Source organism: Oncorhynchus clarkii, chromosome 10 (assembly GCF_045791955.1).
Source record: "Oncorhynchus clarkii lewisi isolate Uvic-CL-2024 chromosome 10, UVic_Ocla_1.0, whole genome shotgun sequence".
In the NCBI taxonomy this organism is placed as follows: Eukaryota; Metazoa; Chordata; class Actinopteri; order Salmoniformes; family Salmonidae; genus Oncorhynchus; species Oncorhynchus clarkii.
The window spans coordinates 70,697,595-70,703,556 of NC_092156.1; the positions used below are offsets into that span (position 1 = coordinate 70,697,595).

General features: G+C 42.3%; 1 protein-coding gene across 1 annotated transcript in view; it reads right to left on the reverse strand.

Annotated features, from left to right (window-relative positions):
- Nucleotides 1–5,729, reverse strand: part of LOC139419119 (tet methylcytosine dioxygenase 2) — a 64,369-nt gene extending 58,640 nt beyond the window's left edge. The window contains exon 1 of the mRNA XM_071169061.1: nt 5,635–5,729. The gene's annotated coding sequence lies outside the window, so the exon portion shown is untranslated. The remainder of the gene's footprint in view (nt 1–5,634) is intronic.
- Between the last annotated feature and the right edge of the window lie 233 nt (nt 5,730–5,962).

A 5,962-nucleotide genomic window follows, 5' to 3' on the forward strand; every position in this document is an offset into this window, starting at 1 on the left:
ACACACACGCATTAATTCATGAGAACTACAGTCTAAAATCTGGTCTTTGATGAAAACAAATTCCCCTGGCGCTGTTTTATATCTGTATTGGATTTAGACACTGTTGTGTAGTGTTCAGTTGTTTTATCTAACCCTGAACTCTCTAAACTTTGCCAACCAGACCTAGTCAGAACTCTACCTAGCTTGGCTATATTTGGAGTTGGAAGGCAATGCTAGGGCAACTCCACTCACTCAGTCACGTGGTGGTTTTGACTTACTCTACATTCTTGACAAAGGGAAAATGAACTGGTTTGCCATTTGCACAGCAGGTAATAGTAAATATCCCCCAGATTTTAGAAAACCACATTTGCCAATGAATTGGCACCTCTTCAAATAGTCTGCCTCATCAAAAGGCAACATAGAGGAAACCAACACGAAAGATTCTCGGAAGGGGAGATATTAAAGTGAAACTAATCTAAACGCCTTCAGAAGTGTGTGTTTGATACTCCAATATTCCGCTTTTGGGGGTTTCATTTCTGCCATGACTTCAGCCACAGTAAACTTCTTTCCTTTATTCATCTGAGAAAGGCTCAACCAGTAAAAGTTACAACCAGTGAGTAATTACAAGAAAAGCACCTAGTCATTCCATGCGCTGGGCAAACTGAATACCCGTTTCTCATAACCTTTGTTTTGATCTTTGGACTGAATATTGCAACACGGTATGAAAACAGATAGCATGCTTCTAGTTCAATTACTAGCTTGGAGCCAGCCGTACTGTTGTGTAGGCTTATTTAGGCGTTCATGTGCTCTGTAGTCTTTGCTGTCAGCGTGGCGGGAGCTCAGAGAGACGCTGACGCTGTCTTTAGCGTTGCCATGTTCTGCTTTCCAGACACTACCTTGGCCAGCGTCAATCTTCGTCTCTCGCTCACTCGCTTCACCTCTCCGCCTCCCCCCTTCCTTTCGCTTGTGGTGGTGTCGGGGACCGATGGCAGCGTTCAAATATCTTAGGAGCAGGGAGGAGCGGCCGAGTGGCGGGAACGGGGAAGAGATGCTGCTCGCTGTTACGTAACGAGGTCTACTCTGGAATGCCTGGATGGTGTTTGTAAACAGTGGCGGCCATGTGCTCACACTCACGTGGAGACCGGAAAGGGAGTCCTGTCCTAGTTGTGCCCTCACCGGCAGGTCTACTCACCCCTGAGGTAAACCCCAACCGGCTGACATCGATACACACTTCAAGGGCCAAAAGAACACTCCCTCTGGTCGGCCCGTGCCACTTAGTCTCAACAAGACAGCCGTATCACTCCAAACCGTAGCCATAATTAAAACACAGACAGACGAATAGAAGGGCCAAGGCCTCTTCGAGAGAAAGAGAGAGAGTTACAACACTGTATATGAGTGTAATGTTTACTGTACATTTTTATTGTTTATTTCACTTTTGTTTATTATCTACTTCGCTTGCTTTGGCAATGTTAACATATGTTTCCCATGCCAATAAAGCCCTTAAATGAGAGAGAGCGAGAGAGAGAGGTGTTCTGTAGTGGGTAGAGTTGCTTAATCGCAGGAAGAAGATAATTGTGTAATTCTAGCGATGAGTAACAACCAGGGCAGGGCCAAAAAGAAGAACTGTGGTTTCTATACCAACAGTCAAATGCCAAACGAGGACAGAAATGCTGGTTGATCTTTTGGGAAATGAAACTCTTTCATAATATTGTTTAGAAACACACACCATAGAAGCTGAAAAGCTAGAAGTGACTCATTTGAACACAACCTAAATGCCTTGTGATGAGACAATCTAGAGGTTATAATGTAAATCATAAAGTAGACTCTCTGGACAACATGCATGTTGAAAGTAAAGGCCATGCACATTGAATGACATAAAGAAATTGCATCCAATACACTCATGTAATAAGGCAGTAATAACCGATTTCAAGTTTTACCACGATTCTTCAACTATCGAGGCTGGGAGCAGCAGAGAGCTAAATCAATATCTCCAGAGGTCAATATGAGACACAGTATGTCGCCATTTTGTCTGAGGAGGAGGAACGTGATCAACAGAGCCAGGTTGGTAGCTACACAGAGGCAATGCATGTCTCTTAACCTGTTCCACTCTCTGCAGCAGGGTTACCGTGGCCTTTGGGGTCGAAATGTGATGCGTGGCCTGCGGTTGGAGGTCAGAGGTAAAACCCTGCCCATTGTGAATGGACAGCATTGTTGCAGAAACCATGGAGACTGAAACCACTGGACATTCTTACCCCCAAAGCTTGATATTGTCTTTTCTCCCTTAGATAACATAAAGAGGAAGAAGCAAGAGGAGTAGTCCAACCATACCCAGCTTTATCAGTGGGTGTGGATTGATGAGAACAGACATGTCCATTCTTGTGATTGATCTTTCTGACTGGACTGCCCCCCCCCCCCCCTCCTCTAGCCACCATGTGTTGACATTCTCCCTACTAGGATCTGTGGCTCAGATATGGTGCCTTTTTCCAATGCTGATGTAACAACACATGTGGTGCTAATGAAAACAGCACAAAGGGAAAATGGAGGTTGTGTGTTCAAGACAATATCTTGGCTTGCCAAGTGACTCCTGTCTTGTGTAAAGGCCTCCTTCTGTGCTAAAATTACACAATCTAGTCCTTGCTTTGGGCACAATATTTTACCCATAAATGAAGTATCAACTTTGACTTTTTTGTCTCGCTTTATATCTGTACTGATGATAGAACACTATTATCTTTTGATAGAAGTTGAGAAACAAACTGTTGTATAGCAATCTTGCTGTCTGATACCATCTAATGTACCCATTGAAGTAAAAATGTCTTCCTCGACTAACATTCTGCAGTATCAATGATGTAAGCAGTGCAATGTGCATTGCATTCAGTCTACTTACTGAGAAATGCAGTCAACAACTCAAGGAAGACACTTAACTCAAAGACAAAGTCCATGCATCCTCCAATACTGGCTTGCAGCTGTTTGATCCACTACAAAATAAAGCTAGTCTTATCCTTTAGCTTAGGATAAGCATACAGCTTCAATATGAATCAAGTAGAATTATTTTCACTCAAGGCCTATTTCTCTACATTATCTTATCTGGGGCAAATGAGCCTCAAATGGCACAATTCATTTCAAAACATAAAAAAACAGTATACTACCTCATCCAGTCAAAACAAACTTCAGGAGAACTATGGAGGACTACGGTGCACTCCCCTAGTTACGTTACGAGATAGGTTGTCGCTGTGCAGTCACTGACCATGCTTACCAAATCAAAACAGAGCCGGAGCCACGCTGCTATTGTTGCATCGAAGGCTTTTGATTCCTTCTTCAAAATATAATTAAACTGTAAATATTTAAATAATGCTCTCTGTTCTCTGTCACGGAGGAACATTTTAGTTTGTCGATAGTTCTGTGATAAAGATATATATATACAGTGCCTTGCGAAAGTATTCGGCCCCCTTGAACTTTGCGACCTTTTGCCACATTTCAGGCTTCAAACATAAAGATATAAAACACAATCATGAAGTGATAGATTAGCTTTGACGGTGGTCCTCAAGGCCCATTTGACAAACAACTGACATTTTTGCTGAACATAACTGCAGTTCCCTCCAATATGTTTCACCCCGTTAGGCTAGCTTTAGCCTAGTACATTTACCCTGGCATTCCAAGCTATCACAGGTGATATTAGTTTGTAGCACTTGGCCTTCATTGTTCTAGCATTAGTATATGTTAGCCTCTGCACCGTGCACCTCCCCTTGGCTGTGGTGTTTATTTACAACAGCTCATTAGTAGCCACTTGTTGTGCTGTGCTCCCCCTGGGCAGGCATGCCTTACTTTGCATTTCACACAAACTACTACTGCTAGCTGCTATTGTGGGATGACCCCCGATTGAAAGTGCATGCAGGGCCAGCGCAATACACAAGCCGGAATACACAAATAAGGGCAAAAGATAGCAGGCCTTTATCTGTGTAATATTCTAGTAGCTCATTATGATGCTAATCCTAAATGTGGCCTGTTAGCAAATTCAGCAAAAATAACAGAAAAACAACACGCTCCATTAGCAACTCATTTGTTCAAGGGAAGAGAGGTGTTGGACTAATAAAACCAGTCATCTTGGTTAGTGTAGCTTGGATGTGTGTAGGAATCCCTGTTATTCGTTAGTACTGTATCTGACAGCTAGCATAGCATAGCTATGTATTGATTGTCGAGCTAGCTAATGCTGATGTGCCTCGGTTTGTTTTATTTTCAATTCAAGTAAATGTGTGTCAAATAAATACATGACAAAATATGGCAAATTGTGACAAAAACAAATGTCAACAATATCGAATCATGTCTGTTCATCAGTAAAACATAAATGCAAATTGAGATCGAGTAAATGCTAGAAACACCTCCATTACTGCCTTTGTTTTGACAATAATCTGTTTATTAAAGGTACTGTCTGCTGCCTTCTTGCATGGCAGCGCATGTGGTTTGCCCAGACACATTATCTCAGAATCTCACAAAAGGCAACATATATAATTTTATGTGTTAAATGATTAATATGTAAAACAGTAGGAAAACTGTTTGCATAATGCAAAGCTAACATGTCCTAAAATGTTATATTATAGTTGTTGTTGTTCAATTGCTGGATTCTTAACATTTTCATGGTGACTTCATGGTGTAACAGAACTGAGTCAACTTCTGGGAGACATATTTGTTGGGGTCTAGTTGGAAAAAAATCTATTTCAACCCTCGGAAAATTCCTGCTTCCAGGATTCCAATTCTTGTGTCGTTCAGCTAATGGTGTGATCGGATTGAGTTTCAATATCCTTTCAAGCTTCTGACCTCATCATCCCTCTGCTATCCACCACAATTCTCTTCTCTCTCTCTTCCACTCCTTGGACTGTGCTGGCCTGCCTTTGTGTCTGCTTGTCATTCACCGGTGAATGCATTGAAAGCTGATTCATAGGATGCACAAAGCCAGAAGCTAGCTACACTCTCCCCCGCTCCCAGCTCTCTTTCCCAGGCACTACAGTCTTAGTGATGTTCTAAATTAGACCCAATCCATCTTTTTAGCTTGAACATAGCAGACAATAACCAACACAAGAACACAACCGTGAGACCACAAAGAAAAAAGGACAGAAACTGACTGCATGAATGATTTCTGGTTAAAGAGTCCTTCTCTATGATAGATTTGCAGAAGAAAAATGACAATATTTTCCCTGGAAAACAAAGCACTCAAATAAAACATCAAAATAAGGACAATTACCATTTTAGAGATGAGATATATTTTTCAACTGGGAGCTAGCTGCGTCTCTGTTGCACTGAACATCAGAGGGATTTGCCTTGTTCATAATGCCTCAAGAAAAGTACTGAACAAGGTCTCCATTTTCTACACTAGACACATTCCTAAGGCTACTTGAGCGTCCACTGACCAACATCAGAGGCAAAAAAAACTGAGATCTCTCTATTTCAACTAGCAAAAAAAGAGAAAAAGAAAATTGTCAGCCATGTTGGAAGGAGAAGCTTTATCTAATATCCCCCACCTTATTAATTTAGCGAGCTCATGCTTTTGCTGAGGGAACATTAGCATGCCTTGTACTAAGCCACAGAGCCACCGAAAAGACCAACAAAAGGTCAAAAGGAGAAGGACAACGAGTGCCAAAAACAAACGGAGCTGAGTCTTACCTCTTTTTACGTCCCTCCACTGTGTAGAAATTCCAACAAACCGTCTGGATCTCCTCTTTAACAAATCCTAAAGGGCCGCCATCTTGCTTCCTTCTGTTCTTCTATGAAACGGACTATCCTCCAACATCAATATTCATGGGGCCAGTCTCTGACGTCAACGTCGACTCTTATCATCAGGAGGAGAAGCCCAGTCGGTCGGTGGTGTGTCCCTGTTGGCCACTCTGAGTGCCACACATATGTAACTGGCAGAGAAGCAGCCAGCCAGCACGCCGTGTAGACAAGTTGTGTGTGTGTGTGTGTGTGTGTGTGTGTGTGTGTGTGTGTGTGT